At 39.4% G+C, this 17538-nt stretch overlaps 1 protein-coding gene across 1 annotated transcript in view; it reads right to left on the bottom strand.

Moving 5' to 3' along the window:
- The window catches only part of LOC133216993 (contactin-6-like), a 141442-nt gene extending 126433 nt beyond the window's left edge, over nucleotides 1-15009 (bottom strand). Inside the window, 1 exon segment of the mRNA XM_061362123.1 lies at nucleotides 14576-15009. The gene's annotated coding sequence lies outside the window, so the exon portion shown is untranslated.
- Between the last annotated feature and the right edge of the window lie 2529 nt (nucleotides 15010-17538).

The raw sequence follows: 17538 nt of genomic DNA, 5'->3' as shown, positions 1-17538 counted from the left end.
TCTCTGATAATGAGGAAAAGAAGAAAATAATCAGTTGGTTTCTAGATGAAATTAGACTTAATTCAGCATAATCTATGTATTTTAAGATAGGGGATATATCCAAGTAGAATAATCAGTGCTGCAAACAGGTCATTTTAATGTCTACACAAGGTTCAAGATGATCTGAAGGTGAGAAGAGGCATACAATTTTTTTACCCCTTTTGCTTGAAAAATATATCTAGATGCTGGTGGAATCCAGAAGAAAGAGGGAGAAAGAGGCCCTCATAACAAAAGCCAAGGAGAAAAGTGCTAGGGTTTCTGACAGCTTCACCATATTGTGTACATTTCCCACAGAAGGTTTTTGAGTGTTACAAGAAAGAGGAGCAGAGGGCTCTTGGGATGGCTCAACAATAATGAAATTAATAACCAAGGCAAAGCCAGCTCATATGAAAGTCTGTTATTAAAACATCATCTTGTCCACCACCAACCCACTGATATTGGCCATTTCCCTGTATTTATATATTTATCACTAATATTTTGGTCTCTCCTTATAAGAAAGGAGCCCTCAGCTCTGTCCGTGCCAACCGCACATGGCCCAGTCACAGCAGCAGTGCCAGAGAACTGCTTGGTAAGACTTTGTCCTACACTTGTGTGACAAAGATGAGCATGTAAAGGGTGATGCATACCTGAGGGTTATAGGCTATGCATCAGCTAAGCAAGAGAGGAGAAAGGGCAAGTGGCTGAAAACTGGGTGATGCTTCCCTGCTTCCAGTCTGAACTAGATGAACAGAGGGTCCACTACTCTCAATTAAGACTGAAGATAAACAATTTATTAGTGCTTAGTAAATAGCCATGTCCTTAACAACTTGCCACACATTAGACATTAAGCAGTTTTAATTTTTAGAACATTATTTTGTTTCAAATCATAGCATAACTTGTAGATTTTTTTTCTATTTAAATTGGTAATTTGAAATAAAAACTTGATCACGAGCTATCTATTTGAATATATAGTGATATAGGGAGAAGCACATGGTAGTGTACTCTAAATATAAACACAAATTTAGAGATTCATTTTATTACAGAGAATGATATGGCATATTTAAAAATGTGCTATTTATTTTCCTTTTCCTACAATTAAACGTGTCTTTATATATGCTGAGTATTCCATAGACATATCTAAGTTCGTTTAAAGTCACTTCAAAGTCAGCTCACATAACATATACTGATTGTATCAAGTTCTTGAAAATTAAGATGTAATTCTAGGCGAATTTATTTTTGTTTGTTTATTAATGAATTACTTCTGTAATTCATGCTTTTTCTTAGCATGCATGTGCTCTTTTCTCATTTAGAAGGCAGACCTTATCAAGTAACCAAGCAGGTAAAAGAAAGAGGTGGAAAGAAACATTAAAACATGTTACTATCTTAATTTCTACTGGACTTCTGCTTTGCACATGGTAGATGATTTGTTAGAATTTGTTAGAAATTGACTCTATTTTTTGGATAATTATTCTGCAATCCAAACAAGTCACGCATGCTAGTGTCAATACATTTGCATCTGCTGGATACACAGCAGCCAATTTATATGTATTCAGGATATGTTAAAAAAGGAAAATGTTAGCTTGAATAGTAATCAGTATTTATGAATGTTTTCTCTTCCTGGATATACTGAAGAGATCTGAACTTGAACTTACTATTCTGGAGGTGTTCTTGGATTTTGACAGGTAAATAGGTTTGGATATTCCAGTGGTGTAAGGAGGAATAGCTTTGAGCTTTATGGAGAAATACTAATTTACATCAGCTAAGAATCAAGACCAAAGGTATTTGAAAGAAAAAGCTTTTACATTTACCTGTTGTAAGATAATGATTTTTCTTAGGGTTTTCTAATATGGAAAGATATAATATTTAGGATGCACTTATGTATGCACTTATTTAAAATTTATCAATTCTAAAATTCCAAAATGTGAATGTCCATGAAAAGTATCTGCATCAAACCTGTCCATGACTGGATGTAAACATTTAGCAAGAGATTTTTACTGGTACAGCTTTGTGTGTGTGTACTTTTTTTTTCTCATCTATTAGACTGTATATTGAAAGCTAATAGGACTTTAGCCTGTTTTCTTGTAACGTCAGTGCTCTGAAAAGCTAAACCCAGGACAATACCCTTCTCTTTAGCACTTTCATGTAGACTCCTTTTATGCACCAAAATATGTTGTTGGAATCACAGAGTAAATTGCACAATGCTAAATGTTCTAAGACAAAAAGAAATAGTAGTAAATTAAACACACTGCTATCTTACTCAAGGCTATTTTGAGGAGCACTTATGTTGCAGAGCACTTATTTTGTGAAGCACTTATGCAAAAGATTTTGCTGAGTAAGTCCCCCAAAATATAACCAGGTACTGGGGAGCTATACACATACCTCAACATAACACAGTCCCAAGCATCTAGGTAAGCTGTGCTGCACTGCACTCACAAATTAACATGAGAAATTACTATAATGAAAAGTCCTGAAGTTTTGAATATTACTGTTGTGTCAATTAAAGAAACATGGTGAAAATTCACCTGCATGATTGGCTGTTATTAATTCCCTTTTAATTTTCCTGTGCTTTATTTTGTATTCTAAGCATTTCTGTGGTGTTCTTAAGCAGTTCCTGCATTCTTAATCCATACATATTTGTTTGGTTTTTTTTATAGTGGTAAAATAAGTGAAATTTTCAAAGCCAAATTTTCTTTCAAGAGTTACATGGATGATCTCCACAGCTCCACAGGTTTGTTTTCGGCAAGGAACAGGTACTACTCCTGATGTGACTCATGAAATTCCTTTGGTAGTGCTGGGATTGTGTGTGTTTGTTTCTCAGAGGGATCATAGTCATACAAGCATGGAGTACTGCAGTCAAAATCCTCCATGTGGATCTAAGACGAGGCTTGTTTTAGCTGCTAAAGCAGAGAGTAGAAATGTGGTCTATTATTAATTAATTCATAAGGATCTAAGGAAGGAGTTTCTTGTTTTTATCTTCTTTGCTGTACTGCTCTTAGGTGACTGCATGAACCTTTTCTCTCTGTCATAGTCCAGTATCACGATCACAAAATGTAGGGCCACTGCACAGCTCTTCTTACAGCTTGTCTTCACTGGTTGCTCTCAGAGGTAACTGAATATACCCATATCCATATAACAGAGACCTGTAACATCTCGAAATAACATCCACAACCTAGTCAAGGACAGGTGCCAAGCAAAACCTAATTACAGATGCCTGCACACACATGCTAATGGGCAATGCATTTGTGCCTGTGGCAGGGTGATTGGAACTAGATGATCTTTAAAACGCCCTTCCAACTCAAACCATTCTTTGATTCTGTGATTCTGTGATGCCATGACTCTATTGTAGTAGTTAGAGGAACAGCTGAAAATGCTCCAAAATCTTCTCCTGAATGTCAGAATGATCCAAGCTGTATATAATAATACTCATGCGGTTTTTCAAGCCTTCACACACATATACACTTCTATAGAATCTTAAATCAAGAAGCAGTCTTTGCCTTTTGAAAATTATATAAAAGGAACCTACTTTTACCAGTTTCATACCTCCATCAAACTGTTGTAAACTTACAGTTGTTGGTAAAGGGGATATTTACTTATCCTCATAACATTTCTATATATATTATCAAAAGCAAGTTTTGCCTTTTGGAGTCATTAATAAAGCATGTGATTTCCCCAAACATCTTACAAAAGCTGTCTGAGGTTGATACCAGTAACAGTCTACCTTTGGAGTTGTATCTTTGCCATTCAAGGCTATGGGTAAATGTACAGAACTTCGTAGTCCAGACGAACCAGAAGAACCCCAATCTGATGTTTTTCCAGGACCATCAAAACTATCCCAAGGACTGTAGAAAAATTACTGTATAAGTATCATTTTCAGTTTCACATACCAGCAAAGCTGCTCTATCAAGAAGTTTCTATACATTTCCTTTGACTTGCACTTGTAAAACCTCAAAATAGAGTTCAGTCTCTAATGGGCTTAAATGTGCTTCCTGTTTGAAGAAGAGACATAGAGGATAATCTTGAAGTGTCTGCAGTTTTGTATGCTAATGATACTTTCATGAGAGTTATGTTCTTAATAATGCAGATTGTTTCCTGGGATACTGCAGCTCTTCCCCAACTTCTTGACATCCATATGTTTGATTGCACTCATAAATTGTATGCAAGCACTAATAACTTCTACTGATGTTACATTGCATGTCACTCTGATCATTGACTCAGCCCCTCTTGCACTCCAGGACTTTCTTTAACATGTTATAGGTTCGGGAAGAGTTTAGGAGATTGAATAGAGATGATGATAGAGAGATGATGGACCTGCATTGCAGTCTTGAAAACATCTATTTACTGGTGATGATCTAAATAATGGACTATTTATTTTTTTCTTGACAGATAAAACAATGTTGTTACTACATAGTCACACAAATCAAATTTTTCATGAGTTCTAGGCTATGAGCAAGAAATAGATTGATTATACTCCTCTCTTGGTCTGTTCCTCTTTGAAAAATCTATCACCAGTCAGGGGAAGCAGCAAGTATCAGGTCTGAAGGAATCCACTATCTTTAGCATTTATTTCGTTAACAAGCAAATCAGTCCTCATCAGTGTGCAAGATCATCAACACGTATTTCAATCTCTGTACTCATCAGAATATATCAACCACAATTACGTTAGCTGGAGGTTAAATCATACAATAATTAATGTTGCTAATAAGCAGAATACAAGGTCTGTTTCAGTATTAAGAAACTCAGGGAAACATATCCCACCGACTTCTGTGAGATTTGGATCAACTTTCTAAAGATTTGGATCTTCACTTAGCTTATGATACAATCACATGTTGCAGTAAATGGGCTTACACTCTCTGTGTGTATCTGTAGGTCAGTACACTCTTACTTCATCAGGAACTACTGAGAAAAGCTTCTGTTTGTGTGTCTGGCTCAAAAAAAAAAAAAAAAAAGTTGCATTTACTCCAAATTATTGCTTGCTTTGAAACTACACTGGCAAAAAAGAATGTTGAATACAGGCCAATGTGTGTTATACAGAGAAATGTTATACAAGAACAAAATACCTTAGTAGTAAGTACAATATGTTACAGTGTACTTCACAAGTAGGTATGATTCATTCTGAAAGGTTTACCAACCCTCTTGATCCAAATCACAAAAGCCGTGATGACTGGTCTGAGTACCTCTCAGGCTGCTGTTTAGATGTGCTGGAGAATGAAGGTTGCCTTCACCTCCTTGTCTTAGTCACATCCAGCAGAAAGTTACACCAGAAAATAAATGCAAAGTATGCAACTATCCTATAACATCTATTCTACACTCACACCCTGTAAGATATGATTCAAGGGTGAAAAAGTCCCTTTCACAAGCTTCATAAGCTTTATATGGTTATTTTTCAAAGCATCTGATATAATCCACTGCAAAATCCACATGCTCAAACTGTGAAGCTACAAGCAAAAGGCTGTGCTGACAGAAATATAATTTGTCCCTTCAAGAAAGTTTCAGGCAGTTTGTTTCTGTTTATTTTGGTCTCATTAGGCTGCAACTGCATGATAAATGATTTAGGTTAAGGGTAATTTAGTTTATGCCACATATGGTGTGAAAGGTTATTCCTTCTTATGCTGTTGTCACATAAAATCTACTTTTAAAAAAGTGAAGCCTTTATGTCTCAATAAACAGAAGCCACATAGATATTGTGTAACAAATTACATACTGGGTAACAATCTATAAAATTTTATTGTCTTATGAGGTTTGCATTGATTAGAATTTTACCCAAAAGCAAAGCAGTACTGTTTCTCCAAGAGACTGGAATAAAAAGAAAATAGAAATCTCCATTTCAGTTTTCTTTTTTTTTAAACTGTAGCCATCAGAAGCATCTCTGAACAATTCAATTAAATTCCTGGGAATAGCCTAGAGTTCACTTTACCTCTTCCCTGTGCATGACTGTGAAAACCCTGCGAATCAGCTCCAGTGAGCTGCTTAGCACTGAGGTTCACCACAAAGCCAGGAAACAGCTCCTGACATCGGGCTATAATTGCAAGATGATTCTGTAAAGCTCCTGTTGCCACATTTCCACTGTGAGATGTCAGTGGTTTACTGTTTGTGAGAGTGATGGCACTGCCTGGAACTGTGGGTGAAAAATCAACAGTTTGTGCTGTTCATTTTGCACGATCTTCTGCTTTCTGAAACACACAGTTTTGTGGAAGAGAAAGTCAACACTCAGTCATGGTTAGGCTGCAAATCTGTCCTCACTTGACCATTTACACTCCACAGGCCACAGGAGAGGACATAAGAGACAGCATTTTAAATCAAATAATTTTTGTTGCTCAATGAAAACCAAGAAGGAACAAGGTGGCTGATTTTTACCTGATGACTGATGAGAACAGACATTTTTGTTATGGATACAGACTGTTTCACCAAGACCAATACACTATTTCCAATGCTGACCAACAACTGAGACTCTAGACTTTCAGAGCAATTACACACATGGTCAATTACAAAGTAAAAGTTACAAACAAAAAAATACAAGGTGTACCATTGCAACCTCAGAAATAAAACTTGCAGGGTTCTGAGATACTACCCAGTCATTTTCTCTGCCCCTGTGAAAAACCTCATGATACAGGAATTACACACATCTCTCAGAAGTCATGTTAATTTTATGATGCATCTTCAAAAATGACCTGTTCAAGGTCTGGCCTTTTTCTATGCTTTCCCTTGATGTATAGAGGTATTTACCAGCCTGGGTAGTGGCATCATGGGTTTTTCCGTTTCATTTGGGTTTTGTTTGTCTTTTTTAACCAGGAGAATATGTGAGTAAGAATACCTGGCAGGAAGGTTTCATCCAGAGAAAGGCCATCGATAGGATTCATAGTAATGTTTTGTATTTGGCTGAATTTTCAGATATCTATACCCTTAAAGTAGAAGAACTTTATATATAAATTAGAAGGACTGCAGATGTATACATTCTTTAAAGACACAGTAAAATATACTGATCCTTAAAGCAGGGAGGTGAAGCATAAAAAAGTCTGTTATTAATCGTATTAATTTGCATTATTCTATCCAGAAGAGAATGATAGTTGCTGTCCATGTGGATCAGTATTATTTTACACACCTAATGGCAGATGAGGCCATGGTACCAATATTTTACAAGTGATTTACATTGAATGGTAGAAAGCAACTTATCAGCAGCAAATACCATCATAGAAAACACATTCATTGTATTTGATCCCGTCTGTTGGACTATGCTTTGCCTAGAGTTGATCACCAGGCCACAGCCTGTGCAATTACCCACTCCAATAATCAGTGTCTGATTTTGATGAATTATAACATGGGCTGCTGTATTGTTCAGAATAAATGAGGTGGTATAAATAGTATGACAGGCAATGCATTGGTAATAGTGTATACAGCCATTAAGCTTAATGCATAAAAAAGGGCCATTAAAATATGTATAAACATAATCAGAAATAAAGTTAAAAATACATTTAAAGCTGTGGTTGTTGACCAGGCATAAGAGAATGAAAAATATCCTGATTCTGCATCAGTGCATGAGGATACCAGGCAGTACACACTATATGGCCTTGCTCAGGTCAACACTCAGATTACTTGTCCTCCACATTCAAGTTCCTGTGCCATTTGAAGTGAGTGATGTGGCTGATTTTACTGTGATGGTGTAAATTTTGGCTACTCCTTTGACTGCTCTCCCCAGTGCTGCTAATGCTGCCTGTGCTGGCAATGGACAGTCAACAAAAAGTTGCAAGAGGTGGCCCAGGATGGTCTTACATGATGCTACTGCCCTAATCAACCCACAGGGTTTGGGTTAAACTCCTGCTGTCCTATGAACATCTTTTATACCCTGTCAACACCTCATCCCACATTCAGTTAAATACTGGCTTTAGCGACTTGGTTGAAAAAGAAATCCCACATGCTGCTGGTGAGAGGGTCAGTTCTAGGAAGAAAATCTGACACTTCTTACAGTAAAACCAAGCCATATGTTTACAGTCCATGTAGAGGAGCTTTCAGTTTCACAGGGAGAGGAGAAGCGTGTGGGAAGGGCACAGCCTTGAGGACCTCCTTTCTCCCCCAGCCCCAGTGGCAGGGCACTGCATACACAGGAAAAGAAATATGGAACTGAGATTAATGACAGGGTTTTAGTGTGCTTTTCCTGCTGTATTTTCTTAATCAATTTTCTATTTTCAACTTCCTGATTTCTCCAGCACAGTTTTTAAATGGGAGCTCCCACAAGAAGTGTTAATAAAAAAGATATTATCTGGTTTTACTTCAGTGTCACTTGGACTTAGATTTCCTTACTACTTTTAATGCTCTCAAAGGTCACAGGCATCACGCAGGCATTCATGGTATAAACCACTGTTTCATGTTTGATTTTGTCCTGTTTACAAACAATGAAGTTTACAACATTGTATGATATACCTTTCTGCAAGACAGCTCAGGAAACCACCAGTGACCGATACCTGTGATTCAGCTTTAGTGTATCTCATGGACAGTTCCTAACTTGTTTTTTTTCTGTCAAAATACTTCTTATGCATCTGTGGGTATGGATGAGAGTTTTGCATGGCTTACTCATACTTCACTGCACTTAACAGAGCCCCCTAGTGAGTCAGGGCTTCAGCTTTAGTTTTGGGTATTGCTGCTGGTTGCTCTAGCTGCTTCAACCATCCCCTCAGCATTGTCAAACAAAGTGGTTTTCTGTTAATTCTTTTCAGGGCTTAGATGGATTTTGAATCAATCTTGCTGAGAAAGTCAGCCAGGCAAAGAGGTAAAATCGTGACATGGTTAGTCATTTATATTTTACCCTGGATTAGTGAGTGAGGTACTTTTTGTCAGTTCTTACACTTCATACATAACTTTTATTCTACCCTTGACAAAAGTTTGATTTTGGCTGTCTTTTGCCTGTGTCTTCCAAATCAGTCCTCTGTATCCCTAACCCAAAGCTTAACATCATCCATTATTCAACACCTTCAATAAGAGTAACTTTAAAACTAGTAATCTCTCAGTAAAGCAGTGCAATTAATGCTGAAACACCTCAAGTACAGAATAATACCAAATAGCGCTCTCCAGAGCCTTCCTCAGGGCAATCCAAAATACCAATAGCCTTCCCTGAAGTCTCTAGATATCAAATATTCTTTAAGATTTAGTGGTAGATCCTAGCTTACCTAAGTGAGCCTTTTACATTAAAATGCAGAATATTTTTCCTGCAAATTTAACAGTGGACTCTACATCAGCTCACAGTGCACCCATTTTATGCCAGATTAGAATAACCAAAATGTACCCCCAATGCTGCTTGTTGTAATAACGCACTTTGCCACTTTATTTTGTTCTATCACTTTTATCACTCTTTAATTCACCATATAGACTATCCACTATTTTCTGTAGATGCTGCTGCCCCATAACACCGAGCCTGACCTGGCAGGAAGGACGGCACAAAGCACCCACCACTACAGCTCCTTACAGCTAAGGAAGAGGGTTTTAACATGCTGGAGTTTTCCTGCTCCTTGAGGTATTAGGCTATGGCCTGTCTTTAGACTAAGCTTTTTGCCTTTATAGTCTTCATGGCTTCAGTAATGTACATTTTATCTGAAAACATTGTATTTACTACAATATAAAGAGGTCATTATCGTTCAGCTACGTTTACCATTGTTCTTCCTTCCCTCCCCTCTCTTTCCAATGTCTTCCTAGAATTATCTAGTATATACTATGCTCACTTATTCCTGCTAGCACTAGATACAACACAGTTATGTTTCTTCCCCCAAGCTCAGTGTCCTCAGAGGAGTATTTAGGTTAAGAGCAGTTTATTCCTGGCTGAAACTGAAGCAATTGTGTGTGGGTTCATAAGCCCAGTTTCTCCTTTGCTTCAGGCAGCTACTAAAAGACAAGGTGATGTCTCAGATGGAGACGAAAATAGAGAGGTGCAGCAGTGGGGCATGAAGCATCCTTGCAGCTGCATCAAGGATGGTCCCCACAGCACAGACTGGTGTTTGTGGGATGGCAGCAGCGTAGGGGGTGAATGATCCTATTAACAGACAGAAACACACAGGGACATCTGGCCAAATGGTGTAATAAACTTATAGCCCTCTGCTCAGCTGCTCCCCGCAAACATGGAGAAGAAAAGCTTATGTGACAGCTGCTGGAGCCAAGAGCCTTCACCGAATAGTGGAAAGCAAGAGAATGCTGAGGATACACTATGAACTCAGTCACAGCTGTTATTTGCTTTTCAGGCAGTCACACCTGAATAAGGTGCTCTTCTCATCATATTTCCATTTCCTCCATACCTCTGCTCCTCACCATAGCTCTGTTTCCCATCATATCACACCTCCTGTCTGGGACAGGGGTGTTTCATGAGCAATGTTTGCACAGGTACCAGCCTGACTTTATCCTGATCGGAGGTTCTTGGTACTTAAGCAGCAATGACAGCAAATATTTATAGTACATTTAGTCCTACAAGAATTCTCTCCTTGAAGAATGAGTCTTTTGGGGTTTTTTTCATTTTTTTAATGTAAGGTTTTGCAAAGAAATGCATGAATAACTGTTCCTAGTTCATCTGTGTACAAAATGAAGATTTTCTTTGTAAGTGGAAAAGTATCCTTCTGAGAAGTCTTTCCTCTGTGGCTATGCCCTCACCAAGCAGATGGATACACAGCTGGCTGGGCATTACACAGTTATATAATTGGTAAATATAGATATTTAGTTTATGGATCTTTGGGTGGGAAAAGTGAGACAGGACTGAAAATACAGACCTAACTCGTGGATATGATGGAATATATGGCCCAGAGCAGGTTTAGGGCAGTGAAATTAGACCTGCACCTCCAGTGGCTTCAGAGTAATACTGGAAAGGAGAGAGTTAAAAATATATATGGCTTTTAACTTTGTATGATAGCTCCAGAAAGGACTGGGTCACCTCTGTGGAGAGGCTTCAGCAATATGTCATAGCTAATGATGTCAGTGCTGAGAAAAAGGTGGCAGTTTAAGTGACTGTAATAGGGGTAAAACCTCTAACCTGCTGTGCAGCCTAAGTGCTCTTGTTAAATCAGCAGACAAAACAATTTCTGGGAGAGAAATTTCCTCCGTGCCCAGACCTGCCAGCGATTGCAGTGATTCCCCACTATTACCAGCCTAAGAAAAACAAACCCATTTGGGGCTAAGTGCCTCAATTAAGGAAATTAGCAGAATGTCATCAGTTGGAGGAGAGCTGCAGTACCAGGGACCAGCTACAATAAAATACGTAAAACAACGCAATATGCAGCAGTCAGCATCCAGGGTTTATCTGACTCTAATGCAAGCATTAAAAGTAGTTGCTGTAATAGTGGCTGCTACCAGACATGCCAGAGAAGTGCAACCAATTCATAAAGGATGTTTAGCAGCTGCACTGGAGATCAGCCTGGATACACGGTATGTATATCCAAACTGCATGTGCTTCCTCTGCAGAGAACACTCTCACAGTGCAAGTAAGATGCTTTGTTTCCTTTACTTGGCTCAAGGACAGACTCCTTGGAAACACAGGTCACTGCAGACAAACCCAAACTCTGCCTACCAAGACTACTCAGAGTTTTCAGATGAGGGGTGGGAATGATCGACAGTCCATGTGGCACAGCTGTCTAATTTAGGTGATAAAAATCTACATTTTATCTGGATTCCTTTACAACTGGAGGAAGTACAATTTATAGTGAGGTTTGCTCTGGTCCTGCTGGTTTTGTAATTTCATGGTAGGATTATCAGAAACTGCTTGGAGAGATGAAGTTTGCAGAAACTTCAGTGCTTTTAATCCCCATTTCTCTCAGCAAAGATACTACTTATATGCTTTATGCGCCAAACTCAGCGTATGAACTACTTGAGAGGGAATGTCTTGGAGAAATGGGTTTGAACTCTGGTAGAGGAAATGGATCTGAGAGCAGAGAGGTATGGAAAAATTCATCTTTTTCTTCTCTATCTCAGTCTGGAGATCCTAAAACTTTTGAAATTGACTTGTGCAAGTCCCAGTGAATGTTTTTGTGCAAAACCATCTTACTAGTAGTTTGCTTTATGCTGACCTGGTCCCTTTAGCAGCCTCCCAGTCTTCCATATGTCTGGTGCTTTGTCTCACACTAGCTGTTTGTAGTTGTTTTCTCAGCAAAGTGGAGAGCTCTGTGTGCAATGTCCTGATCTATTTTGTCATGAGTTATTTTTATTTTCCATGATTTAGTTACTTGAAGATATTTGGTTCTTTTTCAGTGGTGTGGTGCTTTTCTTGCATATTCTGTGCTTGTAGAAAGAGTTTGTGTGAACAAAAGAAATCTGAAGGAGTCTGCTAGTTTGTAAATGGAAATAAGGTCACTTAATCATTTAAGTACTGGTAGGTTTCTTTAGTGTCCCAGAGATGATAACCGCTAGAACAGGTAGATGCCATTGTGAAACTGTGCCTGAAGTTCTTTGTGTCCTTACTTCTCAAAGAGGGATTGTCTAGAAGACTAGGCTATAAATTTGCATGCACATAGTTACAATCAACTTTGAGGGGAGCTTTTAGTAAGAAGCAGCAGAGGACTTCCTGAGACAGACTTTCTGGTGTTGATCCTCTGCAAAAGTGTTCCCTGGAAGTCTGCTACTCCACAGAGGTTGGAAGGGATTGGCTGCACTCAGGCAGGGAGGCAAACTGTGGGCAAGCAGGGCAAAATTAGGATGGTTTTTTTGTGTCTTGGTCTCTGAAACAAGCTCTGTGCCAGGAGGGTAAGTAACATCTAGCTGACCTCTGGGCAGGGATTAGTGGAAGGTAGTCTGTGGCATAAACTCAGTCATAATTTGAAGCAAAAGGAATATTGCCTTGTAGTAACATGCAGCTAATACAGTTTCTGCAGGAAAAGAAAAATCTGTCATTTTGAAGAGCTGATATATTTTCATATACTCGTGAGACAAACATTCTCCTAATGGAAATTTACTGTTCAAATACAATAGTTCTTCATGCAAAATGCAAACACACAACTTTGAGTTTCAAGTCCCCTTGAGGATGCTGGCACCTTGTTCTGCGATTAAAATATTTGCTTCAACTGCAAGAAGTTAATTTTAGGGTAGCTTATTATGCATTACAAACCTTTTTAATACTGATCGTAAAGCTTGTGGAAGAGAGACATCTCCTATTCGATTTAAAGCACTGAAGTTGTTATATGTTATTGATAAATTTACCTCAGCATGGAAGCTCACACTTCCAATACACGGTGATCAGTACCTCAGCAGTATTTGAAAACTATAGCTGCATACATTGGTGTGTTTTATTTTTCTTTTTTGCGCAATAAAATGTGATATGTGGTAGATGCTAACTTCGTCAAGGCACTGATTTGGGACTTTTTAATGTCATAAAACCTCTGAAGCAGAGAATTGTGCAACATGAAACACTGACATAGTGCCTCTGGAGCACCAGCGCAAAAGCTGCCTGATGAAGATGGGTTATTTGTGGTGGTGCCTGGAATTACAAACAGTGCAGAGTTCACTTGAACACACACAGAAACTCCCTGAACTTGCAGAACTTTCCAATTACTCAATGTGGGAGTAGTTTGACAATTCCCCTCTCTTTCAGGGTGGAGGGAAAAAAAGGAGGGGAGGAGGAAATGATACTTCAGAGAAGCAAATTTTCTGATTTTGAACTTGAAATAGTTATATGAAAATTGTTGCAGTGTTGACAAAAGGACAACTGTTTTTTTAAATAAACTGTGGAGTGCTTGCATCTTGTTTAGTCATGCAGATATGTAAGTGCTGCAGGAAATTGTTAGCATTGAACCTGATTCTGCACAAGCTGCTGGAGGAGACCAGTTACAGGTGCAACAACTGTTTGAATCAAAGTTTTCACCCCAAAAGCACTATGGGAATGTATGATTTAATGTAAAGCAGTAGCCAAGCATTTTCTAGCTTCTGGAGCCACGAACTTCCAAAACTTTTCATAAAGTACTAAATTTCCTTTATAGTTGTGCCATGCTGTGTAAACAACAACATCAAAACTTAAACTTTAAAGTATTTGGATTCAAGCCCCAAAGTTCAATATACATTATGAACTTTAAAAAAAAAAAAAATCATTAAAATGAGCAACAGGGAAAACTTTCTTTTTAGGACTTACTTAAATTTTCCTGAAGATTTATGTTTATTGCTTTTACACCTTCAGCTGGTAGAAATTACATTATGCTTTCATTACCCACTTCATCTTTTAATATGCTGTAGAAAGTCATATGAAAGTGCCAAAATTAGCACTGTCGTCCTCTGTGTTGTCTGTTTTACTGCAGCACAGAGCTGTGATATACTCAAATAACATACCTGTGGTGTCTGTTACTAACACAGTCTCCTGTTCTGTTTGACTCGGACCTCACATGCATACAAATTCATTATATGCATTTTTCTTTTTCAAGGAAGTATATGTTTGGAGCATCAGCCATTTACGGACATATAGCACACACACAAAAAAAAAAAGCAGTGGATTCTTTTAATTCTTTACCCCTTATACTAATAAAAATTACGAAGGAAGGAAAAAACCAACACAGAAAACACAGCTCCCCCGGCATTACTCACATTGCAGTAGACAGCACAACTCTGTACTTACAGATCTTAACAGTGAAATGTCTCAGGATCTTTACAATTTTCTGTAGAACTGTTTCAAGCTCTCAGCAAGCCACAGTGTTCATCGAGGCAGAACGGAGCCGTATGGAAGGTCTATGCAGCTGGGAGATAATAGAACTATTTTCCCAGCTGGGACTACAAGCCTTTTATCCACTGAGCATTGTGTGTCTCTTCACTGGTATTAACTGTGAAATACACTGCTTTCCTGTTGCATTCATGTTAGTACCCACACAATTAGTGATTGAATCAGATAAACACCCACTTCAGTACACATATTCGTATCTGGAAATCCTGAGGGTATGAAAATTAGCTCTGTGTGATCATCCCTCAAGAAAGCTGAGAGAGTGAAAGCGCAGCTGTCATACAAGTAACATGGAAGATTAAATGTGCTGTTGTTATTCTTTTCGTACAAATATGAGCTCCTGTCAGGTAATCAGAAGCCTCTCTTCTTGAAAACAGGGTCAGCACTTGGTATTGGGTTTGGAACAGGAATGGGAATAATTTTGTTTCGTCCTGAGTCTAGGTGCTTCCTGGGCTCCATAAAATTAAGCTCACAGGATGCGAGTTAATACTTAGATTTCATCCCAGCACTGACTGTCTTCTTGTAACTACCGCTCCATATTTTACATATTCAAATATAGCCCCAAAACTAAAACCAGGGGACTTGTTTGTCTATAGTAGCACAGCCGTAAATCCTGATTATGCATAAACCTTTTTAGATTTCCATTTTTCCTCTTGGGACTGCTTCATAGAATCATAGAATAGTTAGGGTTGGAAAGGACCTTAAGATCATCAAGTTCCAACCCCCCTGCCATGGGCAGGAACATCTCGCTTGAGCTCAAATGCACCTCGCAGATCTCAAATGAAAAACTCAAGACAGGGGAATGCCTTTCCTTTAGTAAGCAAAAGCTATTTGTATTCACAGGCAATGGAAGTGGAAACAGGAGTTTTCAGAATGTTTCTGTCAAGAAAAATGCAACTGTGTCACAGGCATTGTTTCATAACATTTTAATGTAATCTTGGCATAAATCTATTAGTTTGTGATGGGATTAATTGCCTGTCTGTGCAATGGCAAGTGGAGAGGTCAGGCGGCAAGAAAACACAGCAGGATGCAGATGCTTGAGTAGACCAAAACGATAATTCAGTCAACAAAAAGGGAGGTTTCTGTATCTTTTATAGTTTGAATTTGCCCCTCCTATAAACTATGAGTGTATTCTTTCATCCTCTTAGTTTCCAGCACAGTCTCTGTCTATGGAGAACTTGCACTAGGGATTAGGTGGTGTCTCCTCTGGCTCTGCCACAGTGCTTCCTCCCTCCCCTGATGTGGTTTGGGTGTGCTGAGGTGCAGTGGTTCATTGCAGTGTGACTGTGCTTCTGTGCTCATTGCCAGCACATGCAGAGGCATTGCTGAGTTAAACAGTGAGATTGCTCTTACTTGAGGTAGCTGTTGAGTTAGGATACCCTTGAAGAAAGATGAAGTAGCAATAGCAGGAGACAAGGAAAAGATGTTGTCTTTCCTAAGAGGAGAAGAGATTTCTATTGACCATCTGCAGAGGAAGATGGTTTGTTGGACCTGATTTAAGTCCGTTGGAGGACTTATGACTATGGAAGCACCTCAGCTTCAGGTCTGTTCTTCATTTGTAAAATGAGGATAATGGGACTATGGGAACTTATGGGATGTGCACTGAAGTGCCAAGTATCTTCTGCCAGCCCTGTGGGGCTGGTATGGTGAGTACTCCTTTCTTATTTCAGAATTCTCATAGCCATCCTTTTCACGGACACCCCCTTGTCATGGCGAAAGAGCTTGCGTGCCCTTGTGAAGTTGGGAGTTATGCTGGTGGTGGCTTATGCTTCTGGTAGGGTCTCCCATGCCAGTCAGGTCTCAAATGAAGGGTCAGACAAAGTGTGTCCATGGGCAGGATGGGCTCACTAGCCTTCAGGCAACCATCCTAGGAGAAGGACAACTCCAAAATCGGGCAGATGGAGCTCGTATAGCCCTGTAAGGCCATCTATCTAAGAGAAGGATACTCTAATCAAACCTACGACCTGAGGACTTTGCTGTCACCGTCCAAGCTCGCTAGGCCCTGGCAGATAAACCTCAGGTGTAAAGGGTGAGGCCAGTTCTGCGCACGCTGTGCCTCACCTAAAATAAATCCACTGCACAGGCCCAAAGGGTTTACCCACACTTGCAAAGCCCTGTAGCGACAGGTGAGGGACGAAACGGCAGGTGATAAGGTGCACTGGAAGTCGCAGACCCAACCCTGCATGCAGGCGGTTCAGGACATTGGTCGCTCAAGTCTGACCCAGGAGATGACAGTCTTGTTTGGCAGCATCCTGAATGACCAAGCAGCCTTTTTCAAGGACAGCACTGCTTGCTCCATATGGAGAGAGGCCTAGAAAAGGTGGCCTAACCAAAGCTCATCTCTCCCTCCACCTGGCTGGCTAGCCGCGGCCAACGGGCATCTTCTATTGCGGTCAATTAAAGACAAAGAGACAAAGGCATGTACCTGCCTCCAAAGGTGTGTCCAGATTGACACTCGCATGTTGGAACATCAGAACCATGCTTGATACAGCGAACAGTGGACGTCCTGAGCGCCATTCTGCGCTAATTGCCCATGAATTGTCACGACTTAACATCAATATCACTGCTCTCAGTGAAGTTCGCCTTCATGAGGAAGGTATCCTCAAAGAACATGGTGCTGGCTATACACTCTACTGGTCAGGCAAACCCAAAACTGAAAGTCATCTTTCTGGAGTTGGCTTCATGATTAAGAACTCCATAGCCTCTAAACTTGAAAATTTGCCGATAGGTCATTCCGACCGTATTATCTCCTTACGTCTTCCACTACACAATAAGCAACATGTTGTTCTTTTCAGCATATATGCTCCAACTCTGCAAGCTGACCCTGCATAGCCATCCTTCTTATTAACATAAACAATTTTAGA

The sequence above is a fragment of the Neopsephotus bourkii genome, unplaced genomic scaffold (genome assembly GCF_033783945.1).
Source record: "Neopsephotus bourkii isolate Nb327-2 ecotype Australia unplaced genomic scaffold, CSIRO-AGI_Nbou_v1 NB_1080, whole genome shotgun sequence".
Taxonomy (NCBI): Eukaryota; Metazoa; Chordata; class Aves; order Psittaciformes; family Psittacidae; genus Neopsephotus; species Neopsephotus bourkii.
This window is presented reverse-complemented; position numbering and strand designations above follow the sequence as displayed.